The sequence below is a fragment of the Podarcis cretensis genome (assembly GCF_951804945.1).
Source record: "Podarcis cretensis genome assembly, chromosome: 5".
NCBI lineage: Eukaryota > Metazoa > Chordata > Lepidosauria > Squamata > Lacertidae > Podarcis > Podarcis cretensis.
The window spans coordinates 48,490,016-48,517,340 of record NC_137174.1 but is presented as its reverse complement, the minus strand read 5'-3'; the positions used below and the strand labels follow the sequence as shown (position 1 = coordinate 48,517,340).

General features: G+C 42.4%; 1 protein-coding gene and 1 long non-coding RNA gene across 3 annotated transcripts in view; one reads left to right on the top strand and one right to left on the bottom strand.

Annotated features, from left to right (window-relative positions):
* Positions 1-27,325, top strand: part of GRK5 (G protein-coupled receptor kinase 5) — a 147,294-nt gene that overhangs the window by 16,503 nt on the left and 103,466 nt on the right. The window lies entirely within an intron of this gene.
* On the bottom strand, positions 17,761-25,187 carry LOC307216469. Its single transcript, XR_013839100.1, has 3 exons — positions 21,738-25,187; positions 20,205-20,342; positions 17,761-19,752 (listed from the first exon to the last, which is right to left on the bottom strand). It is a non-coding gene; the product is annotated as an uncharacterized lncRNA (long non-coding RNA).

Sequence of the window (27,325 nt, the reverse complement as noted above, 5' to 3'; positions counted from 1 at the left end):
ACATTCAGGCTCTTGTCCTTGGCCGCTGCATAGTAATAACATTGCATGGTGCCAGTAACTGCTGCTTATGAAAGTGTGGCCTAACATTCTTTTGTGAAGAAGGAAAATGAGCCATTTTAGAGCTAATACAATGAAGCAGCAGGCCAAAGAATAGCCTCTCTGTGAGGCCGGGGGTGGGGAGGCTTCTGTGCCCAACTTTGCAGAGCACAGTCCTCTCTTGGAAGGACTGTTCTGCCCAAGTCAAGTTTAAAGATAAAGAACCATAAGGAGAGAAAGCCAGGGACCCTTGAAATTGACAGGAGACTAAACAAGCATACAGGTCACCTGGTCACAGTAGTGAGATACAGAAATTATTTTTTAATTTGCATATAAATCAGCATGTGTACATTTTATACACCTTTTGTCCTCTTTCTTCTCTTGGTGATGAATAATTGGCTACCTTACCATGGTTGCAGTGCTAACAACCATCGTGTGGTTTAACTCGGTCCTGTTCTAAAAACCTATTCAGTGTTGGACATAACTTGACACCATGACTGTTGTACTGTATAACAAACAGCCTACCTATCTTCTGGAAGATCAAGTTTATCCAGTAACAAATGCAAAGTAGCTTGCTTTTTTACTTTTTTTCCATTTTTCTTTGTGTTGAATACAGATGTATCCAGCTTGAGGTACATTTCATTTCTGCAAGTCTCCAAGAACAATATACTGATGTTTGGGACCCCTAATAAATATTCTAAATTACTGGGACCCCAAATGATCTTTTAAGCTGTTATCATTATCACAATTGCTGTTTTACTCATCATAAAATCATAGAATCATAGAGCTGGAAGGGACCCCAAAGGCCACCTAGCCCAATGCCCTGCAATGCAGGAATCTTTTGCCCAACATGGGACTCACATCCATAACCTTGAGATTAAGAGTCTCAGGACTGCAATACCTCAAGGACCGCCTCTTTCCATAGGAACCTACCTGGACCCTGTGGTCATCTTCTGAGGCCCTTCTTCGTGTGCCGCCTCCTCGAGAGGTTTGGAGGGTGGCAACACAAGAATGGGCCTTCTCTGCAATGGCTCCCTGTCTGTGGAATGCTCTCCCCAGGGAAGTCTGCCTGGCACCTTCATTATACACCTTTAGGCGCCAGGCAAAATAAACGTTCCTTTTTAACCAGGCCTTTGGTTGATCTGATTTACATCCTATGCCCTTTTAAAATGTGGTGGGTTTTTTTGGGGGGGGTATTGGGTTGTTGTTTTTATTTGTATTAGGTATTTTGTGGTTTTATATCTTGATTTTATCCTGTGAACCGCTCTGAGACCCCCGGGTATAGGGCAGTATAGAAATTAATAATAATAATAATAATATACCAGCTTACCCATCTCAAAATGATTTACCATATGAACGTATTGCATGTATATGTGTTTGTGTGTGTTTAAGCACCAAATTAAAGACCCACAGACAGTGGGCAAATATCATATCTCCACGTAATTGGTGATGTGGACGCCTCCCTGCTGCAAGAATGGTTTTGTTGCACAAGGACAGCAAATCCACAGTATCTTCGGGGCTGTAATCTTACACACATTTACCTGGCAGCAAGCCCTGTTGAACTTATTGGTGTTGTTTCCAAGTAGACATGCAAAGGAGTGAACTGGGAAGGTCTGTTAATTCAAGGCAGATCACTTATACATATATAACCATTTGCCTACGTTATCCTTCGCCAACCTCGTGCTTGCTGGGAGGTGGTAGCCCAAAACACATGGGGGGCACCAGGTTGGTGAAACCTGACTTACGTTGGTGTAAGCAGCACAACACTGGAGGATGAAACTTGTGGAAGATTGCTGCTGTGCTTGTCTGAACTGGGAGTGCTCAAATAGAAATCTCTGGGTTGTATCCGACATAGCACTAAGGTCAACGTTCTGTCAGTGCAAGGGAATGTTTTCCCCTTCTCCTATCTTCACATGCTCCCTAAATTTGTTAGAGGGTTTTCCTCTGTAGCAGATTTGAGGACATGAGGTGGGAAGCAGGAGAATCCCCTTGCGCTATGCATTAATCCTTGCGGTAGTGCAAAAATTGGGTTGAATACTGCCCTCTGAGTTTTCTTTTTGCATTTTATGCTGCTCACATGAGTAGACCTTCTCAAATAAGCCCTGAAACGTTTGAGAGGTGGTTAGTGCAAAACTGGTGTTTCGAGCCTTAAGGATTAGAAAGGGTTGGATTTCTAAGCTACAACGCTAGAGTAGATAGGACAAAAATACCCAGCTGTCTTAAATTTACTAAGTAACTATATCTAGAACACGACTGCTCAAGCTTTGGGTTTATTTAACTTGGGATACACAGATTGCCTTTTAAATTTTCCAATTAAACTTGGTATTTGTGGGCTATTTGGGTAACCACACCTTCATCCCTTATACCACAGTTATTATTAATGCTTTCTGGGGTTATACCAACCAACAGGAAATTTTGTTTTTTATAATGCTATTACTTTCTGTGTACAATCCTTGTAATAAGAGATTTCTGACTCTGACAAGTATAAAAAGGACTGCCTCTGACTACAATCTTTGCATTCAGACATCTCTGAATCCTGGCAAATTTCACCTATCAAAAATTGCTTTTAGGTGCTTTGAAATACAAGAGTTTGGGTGAGTTGTGGGTTTGTTTTTGGTATTGCAAGATTTGCTAAATTCGACACATTGTTTTCTAAACAGTTTGGAATTGTTTTCACTCTCAGAAGCATGGCAGGTTTTCAAGCATTTCAGTCCTCATTTAACCCTTACTTCTGTAGCAGACGCATAGCAGTTCTCAATAAACAGGCCAGAGTTCTCAAACCATCTTCAGTGGGAATGCTGCAAAATGTATGTCAGTTGAGGAGCAGGCTGATTTTTAAAGTGCACGGTTGATAGGTGTGTTTGCTTTCATGCATTTATGACTCAATACTATGCACTTGAACTTAGAAGTAAGTCCCACTGACTTCAGTGGGAGCCACACCTGGTGCATCCGCAGAGGATAGCAATGCAAACTTTTCCATGCTACTTATTTTGATAAAACGTCTCTTCTTGGATTTGCATTCCATCTTTGACATTCAAGAAGCTGAAAAATGTGAGTTAATGGTAAAAGCAAGAATTAATACTCAAGCAGTGCATTTATAAAACGAGGGTGGTAGACCTCCGTAGAGACACATTCCAGGCATAGCTTTGATTTTGCATTTGAAGTGGGAATAACTTTGAAATTATTTCCTGCTATGTAATTCTATGCCATGTACCTGAGAAGGAACAGAAGGGGATGATCAGTCAGATTAATCTTCCCGTGAAGCACTTTGCATTATCCTCCTTGTATCTTGCTATTTAAAAAGATAACTGCAAGTCTAACCTCTCCCAACTAGTGCGCTCCAGATGTTTTGAACTCCAACTCCCATCATCCCCAGCCAGTCTAGCTAAAAGCCAGGAATGATGGGAGTTGTAGTTGCAAACATCTGGATGGAGAAGGCTGGGTTAGGTGCATGAGAATAAAAGCAAGCCTTAAAGTAATATATTGTGTCACTTTGGTGACTTGCATGTATGTCATTAATTATCATGGGTATATAGCCTGAAGGTTGGCATCTATCAGAGTATTCAATATTTCTGAAGCATGTTGATTACTAGCTCTTTGAAAGCTAGCATTTACTACACAGAACAGTATGTTGAAACAGCTGAAATTGGGGACTCTTGTGAGTGTACCTCCCAATATAACAAATCCTATTATTAATCTTAAAACAATATTTAAGGAATAATACATAGAACATCAATACTGTACCGCCACCCTTAAAAAGCAAACAAACCCCAAACATTTAAATCGCCTTAGGCTTTGTTATATAACTTCAGGATTTTTTGGACAAAATAAAAAAACCCAAAGCCCAAATAGCATGTAAGGGTTGTTATCCCATTGCTCTTCAGTCTGCCCCCCAGAGGCCCATCACAACAGCAGTGATGTGTCACTCTGCCAGTCCAAATCACAGATGAGCTCTTGTGCCCACGAGATGATTCCAGAAATAGCCTTTCAGTCCTTCCATCTCCAGAAGGTCTTCTCTAATAGCATATTGAGAATCTCCAAAATAGTCACGGTTTATAGTCTGGCTGGGGTCTGTAGAAGTTGCTGCTAGAATAACCCATACAGACACCTCTATATAATAAGTGAAGTATATCCAAAGGAGCTAGGCCCACATCTGCATCTACAGGCTGTTCTCATACAAAATCCATCATGTCTGATTTTATTAGAGGACACTAATTAACAACATAGGGACTTAGGTGGCGCTGTGGGTTAAACCACACAGCCTAGGGCTTGCCAATCAGAAGGTCGGTGATTCAAATCCCTGCAACAGGGTGAGCTCCTGTTGCTCGGTCGCTGCTCCTGGCAACCTAGCAGTTCGAAAGCACGAAGTGCAAGTAGATAAATAGGTACCGCTCCGGCAGGAAGGTAAACAGTGTTTCCGTGCTCTGCTCTGGTTCGCCAGAAGTGGCTTAGTCATGCTGGCCACATGACCCGGAAGCTGTACACAGACTCCCTCGGTCAGTAAAGCGAGATGAGCGCCGCAACCCCAGAGTCGTCTGCGACTGGACCTAATGGTCAGGGGTCCCTTTACCTTTACCTTTAAATAACAACAGAATGCTACCATGAAACTGTATTGATACTTGTGCTTTCTTCGCTTGAGCTTTCTGTAATGATAGGCCAAGCATAAAACTGAGGCCAAAGAGGAAATTTTATATCCTGTAGGGTTTTTCTGGTGCCTGTAGGCAGGTTTAATGTCACAAAATGTCCCGAACACCCCTCTCAATCAGTGATTCTCCAGTGCTCTCTACCTTCCTTTCTCTGTAATTCTAAGCATATAACATTTGAACTATTTACCTTCTCATTTGGGATCTGTCTAACTGGCTATTGTAATCGCTCTTCACATTGATATCAAACAGGCTGTCCAAGTGTCTCTTAAAACAGAGATGGCTAACCTGTGGCCCTCTAGCTGCATCGGGCACGGCCAATGGCCAGGGATGTTGCAGTCCAGCAAGATCTGGAAGGCTGTCCCTGATAAAAGACAATTCTCCTTATTTCGGAGCATTGCTCTAGTTCGGTCCATTAATGCAGGATTACTGGATTCAAATTCCACTCAACTCAGTCATAAGTAAATAGCCAATGGGCAACCTGCTGTCATTGTGACCAGTGCCTTGCCACAATGGACTTACGTAGATCCTCTTTCTTTGCCTACCTTCTATTAAATTGCTCCACAGGAGATGATTTTCCACCTATGTTCCACATGATACCTTGATGGTCACACATGAGGTTGATTGATGTGCTTCATGAGCTGTTGTGAATATGTCCAAGGAATATACCCACAACATCTAATTGAAATTGAAAGGAGTGAAGAGGCTGTTCAGCCCAGTTGTGTACATACATGTCCACTTGCCTCAAAGGGTTGAACGTGCCCTCTCCCCTGCCCCTCATACATACATGCTGCCATGAGCATATGTAGTTCAGACCACACTGTGTGTGTAAGCAGATTGCAGGTGAAACACAGGAGGCATCTTTGGCGCAAGTAAGTCCAGGTAACACAAGTTTGTCTCAGGGATAGGATTCTGGTTCTTATGTCCCACACGTCTTCATCAAGAGGGTAATGTGTCAGTTGCTATTATATGAATGAGACATGGTGTCTCATCTAATCGTTTTTCTTTATTCGATGGCTTTTGGCGACGAGTCAGATTTCTTAGGTCCAGTGGATGCTTGACGGGCCTTGAAAAGAAGAGCAAAATGATCTGGCATGCATCTGCTGATTTACCACCAGCAAATGCATTATCTACAGCTGCAGAATGTACGTTTGTGGAGAACCTTTATGGACAGCCTCAATGTGCAAAACCTCACCCTGTCTTTGCCTTACATAATTAGAAATGGGGTGTTCTGAGAATACAGCAGCCTCCCTCTGAGCTCCATTACCAAAGCAGGCCTCTGCTGATTTCCGTACTGCTACCACAATTTTTACATTTCAAGCTCAGAAACATGACACCCTCCATCCATTTATTTTTTTAGAGCGTGGGATTTTTTCTAGTGGACACTAATCCGAGTAGACAGCTCCAACCATTTACTGTGTCAACGTAGTTTCTGATGGTGTGTGTGAGATGAAACTGTTAACTAGCTTTTGGAAAATGCAGGCACAGTAGGTACATTTCAGCGATGACTCACTGTAGCTCCATGTTTGATGCTACTGGGAAGGTCACCAAGGACTCTGCAAGTCCTAGGGCACAAAAATGTATGGTTGCTCAAAACATTGATTATGAGGCATCTAATCATAAGCCTGCATTTTTATCAAAGCTTATATTTTTGATTAAGGCCTGTATCTTAAAAAGAGCTTAAAGATTTTCAAATGTTTATGCCAGGCAGAAGACCAGCTGCCTAAGAACCTTGGCAATGTTTATTCTCCTGGACAAGGGGGCCCCCGATTTATAGCAGAAAACAATTCTCTTTTTTTTTATAATAATATTTATTAAATTTTGTATAACCAATAAAAAACATACATAATAACATAATATTTTTCATTATCCACATTTCATTCTCAACTTTGGACTTCCTCACATCTCTTGTTCCTGCTTTCTAAACATAAATTTTACCAGCAAATTAACTTGATTTGATTCATATAATATAATTTTCCAATATTTAATATCTCAAATTTTGGGATTTAACATACACTTATTAAAGCTTAATCATAAAATATTACTTATCCCAGATTTATCTTTTCATCTTCCAATTGAATTTAAATTTATATTCTTTATAACTAGTTTGTTGAAGCCATGTTTTTACTAATCTTACATCTTTCTTAACAATCATACAATTTACAATATTTTTGTAGATAGTCCTTGAATTTCTTCCAGTCTTCCTCCACCAGTTCTTCTCCCAGGTCTCGGATTCTGCCCGTCATCTCCACCAGTTCCATATAGTCTATCAGTTGCATCTGCCATTCTTCCAGTGTGGGTAGTTCTTGAGTTTTCCAGCAGAAGACCAGCTGCCTAAGAACCTTGGCAATGTTTATTCTCCTGGACAAGGGGCCCCCCTGATTTATAGCAGAAAACAATTCTCAAAGTCGTAAAAAGGGAATTACAGGCTGAGAGCGAAGACACTGACCTTGCATGTTGCAAAGTACAATTAAGCTGTAAGAGTGGTTAAATTAAGAGTTGGTAAATAGTAAAATAAAACCATGTGCCTCCCATTAAACTTGAGCCATATTTTCCTAAGGTTAAAAGGCCAAGAGCATCTGGCTGGCAGAAAGGAAGAGAGTATTTTGGGAAGTCTTTTTCTAAAGTTGTTTCTTTCTTAAACTGAGATCCTTTTAAGATTTCTTTTCCTTTTAAAAGGTTATTTATGTTATGTATTAAATATATTGGCTTAAATGTAATTATGCAAAGGAATTAGAAGCTAAGAAATGTTAAATCCTTATGCTAGATTCTTATTTCACATAGTTGAAAGAGATCACAGGGGCCATCAGCCCAGCCCCCCTGCCAAGCAGGAAACATCATTAGAGCACACATATGGTTGTCAGGCCTTTGTTTAAAGACCTCCAAGAGAAGGAGATCTTTCAGTGATGATGTGAACTCAAGATCCTTGACATCTGTTTAAGATAAAAATTTAAGATTAACCATTTGTTTTGGAGGGCAATAGGGCAAGGAGGGCAAGAGGTGAGCTGGTAATTAAGGTTCCTTGTTGAGACACATGTAAGATATATTACTACTTATTTGTCATTTATAGATAGAAGAATATATAGCTTTTTGTTTCCCATAAAAGGGCAAAAGGAAATGGGTGTATCTTTTGTGATTGGTTCTAGCAAACAGCCAATAGGAATTTCAACCAGGCTGATTGGACAGAGGCAGCCACAGGAGGAGTAAGGGGGCTGGGTTAAGGAAATATAAGTGCTGGCCATAACGGCAGGAGGCCAGGCCAGAGCTTGGTAACCATATACCACTGTGCCTCTCATTTATTTGTCTGACAAATAAATTATTATTTTAATTTCTCTATTGCTGCGTTGAATATTTCATTCCAGCTAAGCGTTAACCACAAGCAGGGTGCTACAATTACAGAAGTGGGATTCCTGCTGATTATGGGAAGGAAAACAGACGACAAATGTATCTCCTGAAAAGCCTGGGCGATGCAGTTAAAAATCCTGCATCTGGGAGAAATACTGATGAACTGGTATCATTTGAGGTGGGTGGGGGGGATGAAGCAGTAATGTATTATTTAATGGCTGAGGCAAAGCTTTTACCAAGCCTTGTGAAATTGTACCCTGCTTCTAAACTTGATAGATCTTCAGCCCCTCCCTGCAACCTAGAAATCTCCTTGCAACCTGGCTTTTACATCTCCTGTATAGCTTTCCTTCTGCCTATCTGGCTGGTCCCAACTTTTGCCAACACAATCCACAAACACAGAGCCTAAAAGCTGAGCAGGTGGATCCAGGTGATTAGAAATAAAAAATAAAAAACCGCCGTGAGGCAAGGCACATGTTTCAAGAGAAGTCAAATACAGTATATTCATGTTGCACTCATTTACGGTCTCACAGCTTGTTGATGGAAGGTTTGGTTTTTATGGTGGGGTTTTAAAGATCAGAATTGTGCCCTGCTTTGGGGTGCATTTTTAGTGAAAATCAGTCAACCAATTTCAGTAAATGTATGCATTTATACGACACGTGCCACATTTTAGAGCTGTGCAGCACTAAGGAGCAGCAACAAGTGCTTCATCCAAGATCAGTCATGGCAGGATTAAAGGATGGGAGCATATGCTTTGAGCATGTGCAGAATGCTCTTCCCATACCAAAAAGCAGTTCCGGCAAGTTCCAGCTGAAGAAAAGAGCTCTGATTATAGTACAATTTTTACTTTGTTTATATTTTATTTTAACTATTGTCATGTACACTGTCTAGAGAATTTTGGTTATGGGGCAGCTTAATAAATAATCTTTAAATACCAGGGCCGAGCCCTAGAACATTACCCTTCCCTCTCCAATATCCCCATAAAAAAGAGTAAAACTGCATGTTTACATTAAAAAAGCTAGTTCTAAAATGTGACCATGGCCACCCACTTCACAAAAAGCAGCTCTGGGAGGGTCCAGTCTAGATGGGAACAAGGCACAGGGGATTTAATCTCCCCCACAATGCCATTTTCCCATCAAAATAACACCGTTTTTCTCTCAGAGAGAGATTTGTAGCTGGGCTTCAGCTTTAGCTAGGAGGGGAGCATATAGTACAAAAAAGGGAAGGGAGAGACTGAATTCTAGTTCCAACCTCAAAAGTAGACTTATTGGAGAATAATTCCCCAAACAATTATAAAAACTCTGGCTGTTCTGGCTGAACTGAGATTTCTCTAATCAGTCTTTTAAATGCCCACATTAAAGCCCCCACTTTGCAGGCTACTATCTATTTGTCTATGCATGAAGCTACCATTGAAAGCTGGCAATTTTCTGAAGGTTGATTCTCTTAAATTGCTGGAGCATTTACAGAGAATACTTTCCTTTGATGATTTGTCTATTCATGAGCAATATTTTCTAGTTTCTGCATTCAGTTGATAGTAGGATTTCAACACCACCAGGAAACGTTTCGACTGAGGATAATGCTACAATGATTTGCCTAAACCTGTTAAGCCAGGGTTGTAGTTTTAAATTTATTGAACTGCTGTGGTGTTAAAATATTTCATATTCCAGTCTAAGTTTTAAGATTCTGTTTTTAAAAATAAACATCCTATATATTTAACTGTTTTCCATTTCCCTTAGCGACCCCCTTTTCACTTTTTTTTTTTTAATATACCAAGGTGGCATCCATTTAAAAAACAATATAGTACAATAGTAAGATAATTGGAAGTCAGTAAAAATATTGTCCCCCCCCCCCAATGCCAAAACACAGTACGGTTTCACTTCCTTGGAGGTTCTCTCATTTTCAGATTTAACGGCCATAATCGGTGCTTTTTTTTCTTTCTAAAAAAATGTTTAGGGGTACTCTCATTTTCCTACTCATATTGAAATATTGCCCCTCAGTGAGGCCAAACTTAGATTCACAAAATTTTTAAGGGTATGCGTACCCCTGCGTCCCCCCAGAAAAAAAGGTTCACGATCCACATTAAGCCTGAGGTATGGACAGGCCCTCAGTCGTCTTAACCTCAAACACTGTCTGCATTACATACACCTGTCCGTATCTGTGTCTTCTGAGTCATCTCCCATCATTTGTTAACTGGGTTAAATAAATATGTGAGGGGTGGGTGGGTATATGCCGGGATGTGTGAAAAATCAGGGTTCTTAAATGTCTCAGTGAGTAGAGCAGGCTCCCCACTGCACTACAGGCACTTCCTGAAGTGTAGGTGGGTTCCCACAAGGCAAGACACAGTGATAACAGTAAGAGCCTTTATTGAACTAACAGAACTGGACAACAGGGGCAAAGCAACTGCTTATATAGATTTCTGAAGGCCTGGGCCACTCCCACTCCCAACATGATTGGCTATCTATACTTGCAAGCTGCAAATCATGGCTCAGAGTTTAAGGGCCAATGGCAGAGGTCCTAATCCTGAATTGTTCTGTGATTGGATATCATGTATCGAATCAGACCACAGGGGCTCAGAATCCTTAGTCCAGACTCAAGCTCAGGCAAACACAGACCACTGAATACTTAACACTACCCTTCCAACTCTTGGAAGTCAACTGAAACAGCAGTGGAGTTGGAGTTAGTACAGTCATTCCTGCAGCTCCTACTTCTTCTTCTTTAAAGCTATCCTAGATAATGTACACCTGAAGATGGCTGTTGTCTATTCTTACCTGGTGGTGTTCTTTCTTTCACACTTGGGCTTTTAGGTGCTGTGCCCACCCTTTCTCCCTCCCTCCCTCTCAATGAAAGTTATGGTTTAATTTGTTTTTTAAAAAAGCATTTCAACCAGAATGCCGCACTTCATTCAGCAGTTGAACAAAGACAGAGCTCTTTCATTTTTAGCACTTCTGTTCATGCAAAGGAACTGCCAGTTTAACCAAAAAAGCTTCTACTTCAAAGGGCAGGCCTCCAACCAATTTCAGAAGGGGCACATTGCCATTTTAACAGATGGGCATCGGAACAAATAACAAGTTCTGCTGGAGCAGCTCGTGACGTCTGCTTGCTGTGGAAATACTTCCCACTTGGGAGATTCAGCCATATATCTCAGGTCTTGAAAAAAAGGTGTAGCTTGTGATTTATCTCTTTGAACTCAACTATAATTCAGAAGTGTTGTAAGGTAAATCATGATTATTCTCCCTCACCCACCCACTGCCGCCCTACCAACATCTTCTGAGTTCCTTAAGAACATCTGTTCTTAACTCTTCTCTGGGCTCATCGTAAACTGCCCTACAATCTTCAGATGAAGGGCAGTATAGTAATTTAATAAATAATGATGATTATTTTTAGAAATAACAGTTGCTTGCATCCAGCTAATGAAATGTGATTTGGCAAATTGTATATGAACCGATTAGATTATGGAAAACCACTTCATGATCCAGAGTGCTTGCCCTCCTCCAGAGGATGCAATGTTGTGACACATGTTGTGTGCATGACCCCACATGTATGTGACGCACGCTGGGCCCCCTCAATCTTGGGGGCAACCCACTTGACTGCAGGCAAGGAAATAGGAAGGAGGTGGTCTCTTCTTTCTTTGAGAAGGCCTCTTCCTGCTTGAGATCTTGGAAAGCCACTATTAGTCAGGGTAGACAGTATTGGTCCAGAACAGGGGTCAGCAAAGTTTACCTTGCCGGGACTGGTTTACTCCAGGGGAGATCCCTCCGTGGGCCAGATCGTGTGTGCGACTGCGATTTCCGGCATCTGCGTCTGCGCAGACGAGATTTCCGGCACCGCAGAAGCAAGTCCCTGTGCCACACTGCGCCAGTTTAGCACAGAACGCAGGGACTCGCCAAGCAGGCAGCTTGGTTCGGGGGTGGCTTGTGGGCCGGTTCAACTACCGCTGTGGGCCTTGGGTTGCCAACCCCTGGTCTAGAAGGACAAATAGTCTGACCTAGTAAAAGATAGCCTCCAATGTTTCAGGTGTAATGCCCAAGTTGCCCATGAGGTAACATAGCCTGAGAGTGAGTCTCAAGTTCATCTGGTGAGCTTCATGGCTGAATGGGGATTTGGGTCTCCCTCGTCCTAGTCCAAAAGTATGATGATGAACAAGATTGTATACTATCCTGACCCTGCACCATTGGAATTCTGATATGCTGGCTTACAGAAGTTGCAACGAGGGCTCTTATTAACTAATAGTGTGGAATGAATGCTCCAAATGTGTATGCAGTTGTGTCCACTTGCATTCTTGCTCTATCATCCTTGCTTTTCGCTCTTCTCTTCTTTTGAAAATTCGTCACACATTGCAGTGAATGCATGAGAAGAAGGTGGTCCTCTCCCCATGCCTACAAACACTTGGCAAAATCTGTGGAAAAGCCTACATGTGACAATTCTGTACATGTTGATCAGGGACCCTTGAATATGTGCATCCATGCCCTCAGAAACTATGCTTTCTATGCATATACTACATAGACTACCAACCAACTGCATAGTTATAGGCTCTTTCGCAGGTTGTGTCAAACATCCATGAGGGCTGAGGCCAGGAGGTATCATTCTATTCCCTTCAAGATACATTCCATGTACCATGTGAAGGGTCCTTCTGCTGATATTTTCCCAGCTGTTTCCAGGAACCCTTTGTATCTAAACCATATTTAGAGTCCATTGATAAGACAGTAACAGCAGAGAACCATACATGGTAGAGGATGGCTTGTTTAGTGTTACTAAGCTTCCCTTGTGCTGTGTATTTGCCAACAGATGCTGGCCATGCACACTCTCGTGGTGTAGCAGGAAAAGGCAACCAACCCCCTGTATGAAACCAAATGAGTGTGCAGCACAGAACACCGAGAAACAAACACACAAATCCCCTGCCATGTGGACAAGTTGTTAGATTAGACAAATCAATGTCAAAAGGGGTAAACTGAGAGTTTGACAAGTAATGGTCTACATTTTGGGCTTCTTAGACAGAGCATGCATTTTATTCTATTGATCTAAATAGCACATTGCATGATGCTAATGTGCAATGATTTTTTTAATATATTTTTTTAAGCTTTTAGGTCAGCTTTGTGTGTGGGGAAAGCCATTCCAGCAGATGGAGCCTGGCCTTGAATTCTTAAATATTAGAACTGTCTGTGTTTATTTTCTTTCGGTGTTTAATATGATGGCAAGAGATGTTATCGCTGCTAATCCATGTGGGTTTGGGAGGAATTTCTTGGTCTGTGAGGATTAGTGGTTCACTGGTGCATTCCTTTAACTGGCTGCAGTCTTTGCTGCAGAAGCTTTCCAAGGGCATCCCAACCATACAAAAGCCCTGTCATTGACAAAAACCACAGACACAGGCCTTAAGGAAGCTTTGGGCAGCGCTGAATTTAATAGCTTATTTCCTCTGCCACTGAGACCTAGATCAATTGCCTGAAATCTCTACAAAACAAGGTGAATATGGGTTTCCCTGCTTTTCTTCTTTCTTGTACACCTCTCTTGACCATTTCCCCCTCCCCCTCCAACATATACCCTTTTTTGATGAAGGAGTTCAGTTTAACTTAATAACAATCTCTGGTTTTGAAGCAGAAGAGCCTCGCAAGAAGTTGCCATCTGTATTGTTGTGTCCAAAAATGTCCAGTGTTCTTTTGGCTTGCCAGTCTAGTACCTGAATGCAGCTCAGAATGACACAGGCAGCACAATAGTCAATCTATTGTTCAGGAAATTTCCATTCAAAACACCTGCGTAACGTTGGCTTGTTGGCTAATAGCTCTGGCTGACCTCGGTTTGTGTTCAAAGTCAACTTGATGGAGCATAAAGCTCCATCTTTTAAACCGGGGATGTGGAAGCTGTGACCCTCTCCATATTGCTGGACTTCAACTCCCATCAGCCTCAGCCAGCATGCCTAATGGTCAGGAATTATATATATAAGTCCAAACAGCATGTGGAGAGCCGCGGGTTCCCTTTTCCATTCTGTAGCATGGTTTTCGCAGTCTTTGTCCGCCTTCCGATTACTTGCTGAAACCTTTGTCTTGGCTGGAGCAGCTTGTGAGGTAGTTTGCTTTGCAGATGGCACTAAATGATTTAGGATGATAAAAAGGGATTGTGAAGAGCTCCGAAAGGATCTCTCCATACCAGCCGAATATTTTTTATTTATGAACCATCTTTTACATGATGTTTGCTTAATGGTGTGATACAACACTTCTCACAGCATCTTATTGTATGGTGTGGATAATACCAGATACAACATTTGTGTTGCCCCACTTTTCTAGGATAAAGGTTGCTAGCTTGGGAAGAACTCCCATAGCTTAACCTCAGGGTTTCAGATATTACCCTCACAGCATGGGGAAGAAGCCCCTGTTTTAGTGGCCAGTGGCGCTGTGGTCTAAACCACAGAGCCTAGGGCTTGCCGATCAGAAGGTTGGCAGTTCGAATCCCCACGATGGAGTGAGCTCCCGTTGTTCGGTCCCTGCTCCTGCCAACCTAGCAGTTCGAAAGCACGTCAAGTGCAAGTAGATAAATAGGTACTTCTCTGGCGGGAAGGTAAATGGCGTTTCCGTGCGCTGCTCTGGTTCACCAGAAGTGGCTTAGTCATGCTGGCCACATGACCTGGAAATACTGTCCTCAGACAAAAGCCGGGTCCCTCAGCCAGTACAGCGAGATGAGCGCTGCAACCCCAGAGTCGTCCGCGACTGGACTTAACGGTCGGGGTCCCTTTAACTTTACCTATACTTTGAAAATAATGCTAGAATGTGTGCCAGGTTAAGCAAAATGAGATGGTAGATTTGTAGGTCATAACCTGCATTCTCAGTCAAAGGAAACAAGTACCCTATCAGCAATAATGGTTCTTTTTTCCATTGGAAATAATGTTTTTTATCATACAAGCTTTGACTTTGGGTGAGGGGGGACCACACTATTGTCTGTCTCCATCTGATACTGTGGAAAGCTTTTCAAGGTTCCAGAAGGAGCCTGTGTCAGGGCCAAATTGGCCAGACCCAGTAATAGCATTCTGGTGTCAGGTTTTTTTTTTAAAAAATAAATCTCAGTGGTGTTGTGGATCAGGTACGTGAACAAAGATTTAATAAGTTCTTAAATAGGTGCTTTCTCTTCCAAAATAAATGGAAATCTTTAATAGCAGGACATTGCTGCACACCTCAGATAGGCAGGAGCCAGCAGTCATGTTTGTGTAATATTTCTTTCTGAATTAATCAGGAGATAGCTAAATCAGCTAACCTTCCAGAGGCTTGTAAATTCCTAGAGCAAATTCCCCCCTTGGATCCACATGGCAGATCTCGTCTCTGATATGCCAATCTCGCTACGTGTGCAGAGCTCCTATTGACGTCAGCAAGAGATGCAGACTTTCAGGGATAAGAGAAGTTTGGAGTATCAATTGAGCTTCTCAAGGGAGTTTTATTTTTAGACTGAGGAAGGGGGATTTTTCTTAAATTAATGATATGGTTGATTTTCTCAGTGGAAATCATACTGAAGTTTACGTTGTGCGTATATCTGACTGCTTGATGAGAAGGTCAAAATTAAATGAACAGGAGGATTAAAACATCTTCTTCTTCTTTTGGCTAGAGACACAAGCTAATTAGTTCTATCAGCAACCTTTAAAAGGATGTGTCCACTTTTTATTTCAGTGAAAATGTTCTTTCTTTTTGCAATTGAGAATTGTACAGAAACATTCCATTCATTCCAGCCTACTGTTTTGTTTTGTTTTTTTAAAAGGCACATCTGTCAGCATTAAAGCTCTAGACAGCAGTCAATAGTTGAATCATAGTGTGTTCATAACCCTTGGCATTTAAATCTGAGCCCTAAAGGTCAAGTTGTGTTCAAATCAAACATCTGAGATCTGAAAAGTTATTTATAGAATGTATTACGCTTGAAACCATTTAAATGAATGGAAGTATCTTTCAAATAGTCAATTGCTCTGTATAGCGTACATGTACTATACCATCTGCCTAACCTTCATACTTGCATTTGTATATACAAATACGCTTGGATTGAACATGAAAATATAGAATATAAACATTAGAAATGTTTGTGATCAAATCATACTTTGCAGGGGGGGAAAAAGCCTTACAGGAAGATCAGTAATTTATTCCTCCCTTTTTTCAGATGGTTACTAAAACTGAGAGGTCAGAGTATTGTGTGGGATGTTTTAAATGAAATGCCAGCATTTTGGTGTGAAGAGCAACATACACAGCCAATTCTGCATGCTCCCTTTGGGCATTCAGAACATGCAATTATCATCATGGCCCAGAGGCAGGGGCTGCAGATGTTCATTCTGTGCCCACTCCAGTCCATTTCTGTCCATGCATTTGGACATCTGCAGCAGGGCAGCCTACCAAATACCCGAGGGTTTCAGTTCCCAGAGACAGCCTGTGTCCTTATGGCAGGTTGCCTTATTGCTGACATGCTCCAAGATCCACGAATGATGTTGGGGAAGGGCCAGCACAAGGCCCAATGGTGGAGTTGGGATGAGCAAACCACACCCCTACTTTCCTACCCTGCATGACGTCAACTAGAGGGCTACAGTCTCAGTCAGAACCAAGACCTGCCAAACCCTTTTGAAGAGTGGGAGGCAAATGTGAATATTACCAATTCTGGAAAGACCTATTGCACAGCCAAGTGGCTCCCTGGTTAAGCAGAGACTTGGCCCAAAGTCTCCCAAGACCCAAAGTGATTGTTGTTTCAATCGTGGACATTTTAAATGCTGGAAACAAAGGTTCCTTCCTGTGATCTGAAAGGTTTGGTAACCCTGCCTATTGCTGTCTTCAATGGAGGGCTTTTCACAGTTGTGCAACATTCCTAATTATTCTGAAATCCGATCAAGCTAAAAAGATTGATAACCACATCAAAAGCTGTCTTATGGAAGGCTGAAGAAGTAGAAAAACTGTACTATTGGGGGGGGGGGTTATGTGGAATTCAGAGACGACTTTGAAGACTCTTTGAAAATAGCCAGCAATTAATGCTTGTGCACCCAGTAATTTTACTCCCAGTATCTTTTGTTCTGCAGGTATAATATCCATTTTTATTCTATTTATAATTTTTTTAATGCTTTCAGTCAGTCATGAAATAACCCCCCCCACCACCACCACAAATGTGCAGAACATCCTTGCAGTTATTGTCTATTTTGTTCCATAACTATGGAATGATTGGTAACTTAATCTTTGGTCTAGTTGGATGTCTGCCAGCATTGACCAATGGAGCTTTGTCTCAGCACCGGTTCCACATTAGATGTGTGACTTAGCTCAAAAGGTCTATCCATAAAGAGTCATGACCCTCAACATCATAAATCCTGGGCAAGGGGGAGAACCTTATTTCTGAGTTTTTCAGCTGATTAGATTATTCGTTAATGCATGAGAACGTGATGGACTTTGTTATTTATACCCTAATGTTGATGCAGATGCTATTCTTGCTAGCTATTTTTAACTGCTTTTTGCTTCATGGAAACTTTTCTGAGAAGGAAACATTTTTTGCTGCACATATTTGTAAGGTTCTAATTTCCTGGATCCATGCATGCTTGTTTGGGGTTAACTGGAACAGGAATTCTGGTATTCTAAGCACACCAATGGGTGCAATAGATATTGGGGCTCTGGAATGCGTTCAGCCTCTTCCACATTGATGGTTGTGGCTTTTATTAGCTTTCGCAAGCAAAGCAGAGCTCATTATCGGGTTGGAAAATGTATTGATTTATTTAAATATTTATAAATTGCACTTTCATATAAAATATAGCAGGGCAGTATACAACCTCAAAACACAATGTTACATTAAGAGCATCAAACATGCCAATAAAAACTGATTGGCAAAGGATCTCAGGTCTGAAAAGACTATCTGAAGAATACAGTTTTTAAGAGACATCTGAAATGGAGCAGGGTTTACACCTGCCCAATCTCTGTTGGCAAGGAGTTCCACAGGGCAGGGCCTGCCGCACTAAAGGTTTGGTCCCTGGTAAAGGCAGGCCAAACTTCAGGGGCTTGTGGGACTGCCCAAAGTTCCTCATCAAAAACCATTGAAGTACTTAGAGCCCAAATTGTTTAGGGCATTGTGGATTAATACAAGAACCTGGAACCTGGTGCAGTAGCAAATTGGTGACCGGCGGAGCTCTCTAAGCAGTTGGCATCTAAGCAGAGTAACATGCTGCTAGTAACCTGCTTCTCTGAGCAGTTGACCCACTGTATTCTGCATTAGCTGCTTGCAAACCAGATACAAGGGCAGCCCCACGTACAGCACATTACAGTAATCTAGTTTTGAGGTCACCAATGTCCGTGGCAGAAATAAAACCAAGAAAATGGTTGCTCCTTTGAATCATAGCAGCTCCCTCCGCTGAAACTCCACAACATACACGTTGCCCTAGAGACCCGCAGCAGAACAATCAAACCTTGGAGGAAACTAACCTCCTCTGTTTCTGCCTGAAGCATTGTTCTCCTTGTGACTCATCCAAAGAAGCAACAGGTAGAGTCTCCTAACTGCGGCTAATTATGCTGTCTCTCTGCACTGGGAGTGATGGAGTGATCCACCCACATCCAATGCAGAGACCTAGCAGAGTTGGCAACATCCAACAACGGGGGACTGGAAGGTGAAAACGATGAATCATGCAGACACAACAAGGCAGCAACCTTGGTGGCTGAGGACTTGGGGATTAATGGGTACTTGGGATGGCGGGGGGGTTCAGTTATTTGGGATGAAGCACATGTCATGCATGCAGAAGATACCGGGTTCAATTCCTGGCATCACCCATTAAAATTGGGATAGAGAAGGTAGTGGGAGGGGTCTCTTCTAGAGAGCTTGCACAGCCACTGCCAGTGAGAGTAGACAGCCCTAGATGCTCCAACAGTCTAACTTGCATTAAACCAGCTTCCCATGTTCCCATCCACTTAATTTGCCTTGGCATACATTACAGCTCACTCATAGCACATTAGTGTGTCCTGGTGGAAAGACAGGAGAATATGCAGTGCTTCACAGTCCTGTTATGGTTATCTAATGATGTGAAGATGTTTTGCAGAAGTGATTGCACTATGCTTTGTGGAAAGCAAAGCAGAGCCTAGATGCTCTGTTTTAGTGGAGGGCATGAAGGAATATTGGGGAGATGGTTTACCTGGAAGCTTGGTCATGTCAAAAAGGATGTCCCCAGCAAATCCCCTCCATAAAATGAAACAATAAAACCCTTGCACGAGGGCTTATTTTGTCTGATGAGCTTGTAAATTGTGTGTCCGCCAAGAGATGATAAGTAGGACAGATTCTCAAGCTGCAGGGCAGCTGCCAAAGTAGTCCTTAGCTCAGGTCCGCACTTGACAGATGAGCACATACAAATGTAGCGCAGACAGAAATAGGCTGATCCATATAGGTTATGAATTATGGATCCTGCTTGCCAGTCTTGCTTGGGGAGAAATAGCCGATCCACTCCCCTGCAGTTCTCATTCCTGTTTAGCAGTCTTTACAGCCACTCCTAAAATGCCCCTGCCCTGCTAATTCTTTACAGCCATCCTTGCCTTGCCTCCCCTGCTGCTTCTGCGTTGCAGGGGAGAAGCTTCATGGGTCAGGGATTAGGAGAAAGTGAAGGAAAACGGAGCTATTCCCAGGACAGGCTGTTCTTGTTGGTGAGACCTCAAAGCTTCTCTTGGCAGTGGACCTAATGCACTTGCATTGTGTGCTTAATCGCCAGGCCGCCTTTCCCTCTACAGTTGCTTGTTCACAATGAGTTTTTCCATTCAGCTCTTTTCTAAAAACACACACAAGCAGATGTGGAAACTACTAAGGCTCCGAAACATCAGGGCATCAAAGGGAGAGCGCTCTTTTTAAGCATGTGTCACTGTGGCTGCAATTTAGGTTGTGAAATATCTCATTAGATTGAAATGTCGTAACAGGCCATCTTCGGCCCTTCTGTGCAAGGGTCCTTTAGAAGTGCTGAGACATTGCTCTTGTGAAACATGCTAGAAGCTGTTGCATCTGTGGTTCCCCCTGGCATTTAGTATAGCACTCCCATTGCCTTCACTGAGAAGACCCCTTTACCTGGTAGCTGGGCACAGTACCACAGATGGTGGATGAACCTGAATGAGGGTCTCTGGTGGGGATTTTAATGTATAGACAAGCACATGTGGAGACAAGCATACCTTTCAACTGTCCCAATTTAAGCAAGACATCCCATTTTTGCCATGCTCTCACGCAAGTTACCTGGCTCCCTTGACATCACGGCCCTGAAAGACACACATCCCGGTTTTGCTCTGGGGCATGTTGGAGGGTATGGACAAGTGATCTTTCACATGTTCTGGTCCAAAGCCAGAAGGTCAAAATCAGCACTGTGATTCAAACCTGGAAACAGAATGGGAGTCAGTGCAATTGGCAAAGCACTGGTGGGACAGTAAGAAAAGCTGGTCCATTTTACACAAGTTAGAGTAGACCAGATGGGTGGGTGAGCAGGTTACTTTCCATTCTTCATTCCTCTGAGCTATTTGGGGGGGGGGGGTGTAAATTCACATTTTAGGCTTCTTCAAAAACATGGTGAATGACTTGGTTTAAAGTGAGTGTGCAGAGGTAATCAATGTGTAAAATTGGAACTATGAAGGAACAGCAAGGGAATTATTTACCTCTTCCATCACTATTTGCATCTGCTATACATTATCTGCAAAATTGTCATTGGTCAATCTTTTTGCCAAGGGTCAAGGAAATGCTAAAAGAGATCTGAGGATAGTGATAATTGTCCACAGGTTCCCATAGCCCTGCTGGATGAGGGACAAATGGATGGAACTTAATGGGTTGACTTGGATATTCTTGCCAGCTACTGTTCTTCAGCCACAATACTATGGTGTGCTAACCAAAGATAACAGTCCTATTTGGAAGTAAATCATATTGAAATAAATGGGACTTACTTTTGAGTAAACATGTTTGCACCATGCCATGGGAAATTCATCAGGTTATGCATATATAAGACCGTTGCGACGATCTTTGATTAATGATTATGGAACCACAATAGTAATTGCTTGTTGCACACAAGTGCCATGAGAATTAATTAATATTTAGTATGCAATAAAATGTGAAGTGCTCTGTAACTGTTAAGTACCATTAAGACAAACACTCTGTGGATAAAACAGCTGGAAAACTGCTGCTTGGATCCACAGTGCTGTGTTCTTCCTACACTTAAGGAGCACCTTCACAATAAGGATATTATTTACTATAAATAAGATCAGGCATAGGCAAACTGGGCCCTCCAGATCTTTGGGACTACATCTCCCATCATTCCTAGCTAACAGGACCAGTGGTCAGGGATGAATGGAGTTGTAGTCTGAAAACATCTGGAGGGCCGAGTTTGCCTATGTCTGAATAAGAAGAACATCCCTTCCCTCCCTTCCCCTCTCTGAAGCCTTCAAATACCATGACAAACCTTGCTGCTACTTATTTCACTGTCCGTTCTGCTTCAGTGTATATATAATAGTCTCTTGTCAGCTGACTTGGGATCTTTAAAGAAGGAAAAAACAGAGCTATGTATTTAATAGAGTGATCATTTACATGGTTCTTACAGGGCTGCTTGTAAGAACCTTCCTTAACTCCATATCCTTGGTGGTACTGTTCAGCCTTTGGTGTGGAAAACATTGGAAGAAGTGGGAACCTTACTGGTGTGTGTGTGTGTGTGTGTGTATTTCACAGTTGCCGCTTATAATGCAACATTACATTGCATTGTAATTTCAAAACAACCATCGTAACTCCAACCTGTTTGAATTTTTGTTCCATCCTTGCTTTGCCTCCAAGCTTATGATCATCAGCACGTTACTTCAGGGAACCACCTCCTTGGCTGCCCGATTAGTTTGTAATCCTTTTCCTTTTCCTCAGAAGCAGAGTAGCCTAATTTTATCGGTTGTGGGCCATTTGTTTCCTATTAATTCTCACTGATAAAAATACAGCTTGGCAGGGTTACTGCTGGGTCCTGGGACGGGGGGGTGGGGGGTGGGAATCTGGAATGCTTTCTAAAGACACTGAGTCTTTCAGTTGTCTCTCCCCTGGTTCTTCTTCTTCCTCCTGCTCCTCTCCCAATATTTCCCAGCTTCTCCCCTCTGCAGCCTCTATACTATGACCTTCTGCAAACCATTGTTGTAAATCTATACTGTCTCCCTCTTCTCTGGAAAGTGCAGGAGATGGGGGGCGGTCCTCACCATTCCTCCTCAGTCCCATCCCTGACACTTGTTCATGGTCTTATTCAGTATAAGGATACGTATTTCTGTTTAAATTATAATAATTCTGTGTGGCGTTCGCACAGAGCCCCTGGTCGTTCCACGGACTATTGACTCTGCACCACCACGGCTTATCCTTTCCACTGCCACCAACCAGGTTTCCCCGGTAATATAGACTCAGTCAGGTTGTAACGTATTAACAAAGATTCCAGTTTATTGTGAACGCAAACAAGTTTTAAATACTTTGAAACACTGTAATCCGTCTCTCCTCTGTCTCTAACTCACTCTGACTCCTATGCCTTCCACCCACAAGAAACCAACCAAACTAACTGCCAAAACCCCTGTGTAGAGCCTTAAACACAGTTAGGCTCTGTCCCTGGGCTTTCTTATTGGTCAGCCTATTAACCCTTTCTCTCCCCCCAGTACATCTCCATAATGAGTGGGCAAACACCACATTCTGTCTAAATTTGCATTTATAGATATGAGGCAAATTTTATTTAAAAATCTTTTTTTGAGAGGGGCCTTTTTTGGTTGTGAATTTCCTCTCCCCCCACCATTTGTAAAGCGAGTTGTGGAAGAAAATGTTGCCGTGTTGCCCCTTTAAACCAGTGCTCCTATTTTTTAAAAGGTCCTTTTTATTAATACTTGCTGTTGATCCTTATATCCAAGACTTATTTCAAGGCATATTTCTATCCTGTGTCTTAATATCAATAATGCCTCTCAGCACGTCCAATGTCACTAATTCATTTGACCCACATTGATTCCAATACGGGAGTTCTCCTCTTCAAAGCTCTAGCCTGCCTGAAACAGGAGCTGTGCGATGCCATTCTGGCCTTGTGGGGAGGGAAGAGGAGGGTTGAGGAAGAAGAAAGGTGCCATAAACACAGCAGCTGCTGCTGCTTTTGGACCATATAGTTCTCTCCCTCCATGGGAGAAGCAGAGTGCCAATAGCATCCGATTGACACTACAAGTTTTTGAAGCGGAAATAGCATCTAAAAAGAGCACCTTTCTGTTTTAGTATTATTCTGAAAGTGATATTTCATGGGTGTGGTTTCCACCAGGCTAAAAATAAATGTCAATCCACAAAACAGACAGAAGATGGTAAGCAGTCTGTATTAATAAAAAATACTGCAATTGGTACCATTTTCCTCCAGGAGAGGAATGCTGCATAGGAAGTCAGTATAATGATCTAGCAGTGCAACAATAGGTGCATTCAGGTCTCTGCCAACAATTTCAAGTAGTCTTGAACTGATTATTTTAATTAATGGACCATGGTGTTGCCATTGTCTGTTTGCTGCCGTTTACTACGTCGATTGCTTTTGCCCAACCAATGACAGTAAATCTCACATCAGGAACTAGAGGAAAGCTTAATCTTCTGTTATGGTAGTATTGGTAAGATGATCAGAGTGGAGCAAGGGCTTAAATTGGACTTTTGAATGTGGGAAATCTTATCAAGTCCTCAAATGATCAAGTGTGCTGAAAACCTCGGCTCCAAAATGCAGCTCTACTGCAGCACGTGAGACCCGAAACAAAATGTGGTTGTGTAGAGTGCTTCCTGTTCAGGATTCCTGCTATTCTCTTCTATTTCCCCTTCTTAATTTCTTATCCCCAACAGTCAGTCAGCATACCAAACCCACTGTGCAAGCTCAGTCCTCATTGAGCTAATTTGTTTTTCTCTTTTTGGTGGCAGGGTATGTGTGTGTATCTCCTTAAGTTTCCCCCCACTTGTAATTTTTTTTTTTGTACTTTTATGTTCCCCACATACCTGCCAACTTCTTCCTGAGCATGAGTGATGCTGTTTTGGCAACAAAAGCATTGGCACTCACGGCCTGAACATAGAAAATAAAAGGAGCAATGTATGTGGTGTAGCTCAGAATTGACTCAGTATGAAATGCCTACGTATTTCTACAAGCTGCTTGGTACGGTTGTCAGAGAAGAGACTCATAACAGAAGCACCTTCAATGGAAAAGCAGAGAGTAAAATCAAGGCAGGTTTGTCAAATGCAGAAGTGGAGACATGACAGCCTGGAGCTGGAGCCAAAAGCATATATTTTTTTCAGGGAAGTTGGGACTCCTTCAAGCTTCAGAAAATCTGTACAAGGAAAGTAGTTGTGTAAATAATGTGGATGTTTTTCTTTTTCTTTTTGGTCTTGCATACAGAGCTGAAATATTCACATTCCCCATATTAAGAACAAATATTTATATCATCTGAATCACGGGGATGGCAGGGGACATTGAATATGGGGCTGTGACATTTTGGGGGGAGTGAGTGATGAAATCACATCTAAAATCTATCTTCAAGAAACATAAGAATTTTTAGAAGTAATGAATCATTCATACATTTGCAGGCTGCTTTGTCACATTATGTTCAGAATTAAAACCTGGTTGAAGTAAGTCTTAGTTTCTGTCGTAAAGAATCCAGACAATGGCAGTTGCTGGCTGCATTCCCCATATGTTAGCAAGATAATATGTGCCACTAGAATTTCCCCCTCTTTTGTTGTTCTTTCATGATGACATTTCCTGTTTAGACTTAAGATGCAGCAGGACAAAAGCTCCACCCAAATTGTGAAAAAGAAGCTTTTCCTCTATGAAGGAAGCGTTTCTACTTTTAAAAATGCTTTGTTGTTTCCTCCTAGCAGAGTAATTTAACACTCGGTTTGTTTGGGGTTTCCCCCTCCCACCACCAACTCTCTGTGTATATTTGTGAAATGTCACAACTGAATAAACTGAATACTGCCTTCATTTGAAAAGAAAGGTGACTCTAGTCTCCTGCCTAAAGATTCCTCCTACAATCCCACCTCATCTCAAGTTCCTCACCCCTACTCCCTTTTTCTTTAAATGATGCCCCTAATTAAATGGACTGAACTAATGGGAACTCACTGATCTTTAAAGCACCCTTGTAAGAAGCTACACAATTCCCCTCTGCCCACCTGCTGTTGTGCCATTTTTGTTCCAACCCTGCTGTCACACCCCTTCCTGCCACCACTGTGCAAGAAGCCAAACCAGAAGTATACCTGATTATCTGTGACAATGCATAATCCAGCACCTGTGCAATAGAAACTAAAGGTTAATTAAGGACAGCCCTGTTGGATCAGACCAAAAGCCTATCCAGTCCAGCATCCTCATTTGCTTCAGTAGCTAGCCATATGCCTGTCAAGGCTCTTGACATGGTCGCCATTGAGCAATGTCATCCACATTCACTGCAGCCTCCAACACAATCTCTGCTGTGTAACACTATAGAATTAGTGATAACATACTGGAGCCCAGGTGCTAGGAACAGGTACACACACACCATCAGTACCCTCTCTTGGCACAATATTCTGTGCAAGTTGAATTTGCTGGACCATTTTCAAAGCCAGCCTCACATGGAGTATGTTATGGTAGCCGGGTTTGGAGGTCACCCAAGCATGAATCTTCCATCAGCATGGGTTGCTGGCAGCATCTGTAACTGAGGAAAAGCACTCTGGTCCACAGCCCTCACCTCAGAATCTCATAGCAATGCAGAATCTAAGAATATCTGCAAACTTCAAAACATGCTTCCTGAGGGGAGAATGGAAGCCCATCTGGAACATGCATTTCCCATGCCAGAGAGTTGCCCAAGATCCCCGCCCCTTATCAAAGTCTCTCTTAAGTTATTCACCCTTAACCAGCCTGTTAGTGATTCCAGATACAAGTTCAGTGGCGCCTGCCCTATGGAACGCCTTCCCATCAGATGTCAAGGAAATAAACAACTATCTGACTTTTAGAAGACATCTGAAGGCAGCCCTGTTTAGGGAAGTTTTTTATGTTATTGTGTTTTTAATATTTTGTTGGGAGCCACCCAGAGTGGCTGGGGAAACCCAGCTGGGTGGGCAGGGTATAAATAAATAAATAATTTACTTTGTCTTTGATACAAAGGACAACTAGAGCTGGGTGTTACAAGCATACTGATAATACTCTACCCCAGGGGTAGGCAACCTAAGGCCCGGGGGCCAGATGCTGCCCAATCGCCTTCTCAATCCAGCCCACGGACGATCCAGGAATCAGCATGGTTTTACACGAGTAGAATGTGTGCTTTTATTTAAAATGCATTTCTGGCTTATTTGTGGGGCATAGGAATTTGTTCAATTTCCCCCCAAAATATAGTCCGGCCCACCATATGGTCTGAGGGACGGTGGACCGGCCCATGGCTGAAAAAGGTTGCTGACCCCTGCTCTACCCCATATCTCTGGGATTTTTGAATGTGATAAAAAGGATGAGAGGAACAAGTCAACCTTGTAGGGGATGTGTTGGGAATCTTTTCTTCTTTTTCTAGGGCTGAATTCCCTCTTTTTGCATGGCTTAATGTCCTCTCTGAGTGCTGAGAAAGGGCAGCCTGCAGCAAAGAAACTAAGTGAAGTAGTGAGGCAGAAAGTGATACCTTCCCGCATGGCTGGTTTTCTCAGAATGGGACAGATGTTTGGGGAGGAGCATGGCTTAGGGAGAGTGCCAGGGGCTGGATTAAAAAGCCTGGTAAATCAGATTACACCCATGGACTAGAGGTTTCCCATGCCTGATATAGTGCTATTTCCACAAAGAACAGCAACAGTACCATAGCATCACCTCCTGGGATCAGCCATCCAGGAAGTAGCAGAACTACTGTGGAAAGGTATCCTTACTCCCATCTGGGAGGTGGTCCAAAAGGGTACCATGGTCAACACTGCCAAAAGTCACAACAAAGTCCACAAGAATCCATAGGATCACACTCCAAATCTCTCTAGAGCATACAACTAAATTTCTAAGACAGGTCTGGGTGATGACAGCAATATCTGTGTGAATCCTATGCCTAAAACCAGACTAATCTAACAAATCAGTTTCATCTGGGAACACCTGGAGTTGTCCAGACAACATCTTTTCAAATCCTTTATCCGTAAATTTGAGAACCAACCTATAATAAAATGTCTCCCCACCCCTTCACCCAAGAAAATGGCATGGCTTTTTTTGCTTGATATAGCCGTAATTGCGGTGTGGATGTTTTTAATTTCGTTTAATCAATTAATTATGGATTATAATAGGATATTGAAGGGGTGGGGGAAAATTGACCCCAAGGAATTTATTCAGAAACCACTGGAGTTAATACAGTCTCAGCGTGGATCCCAGTTTCCATTAGCAA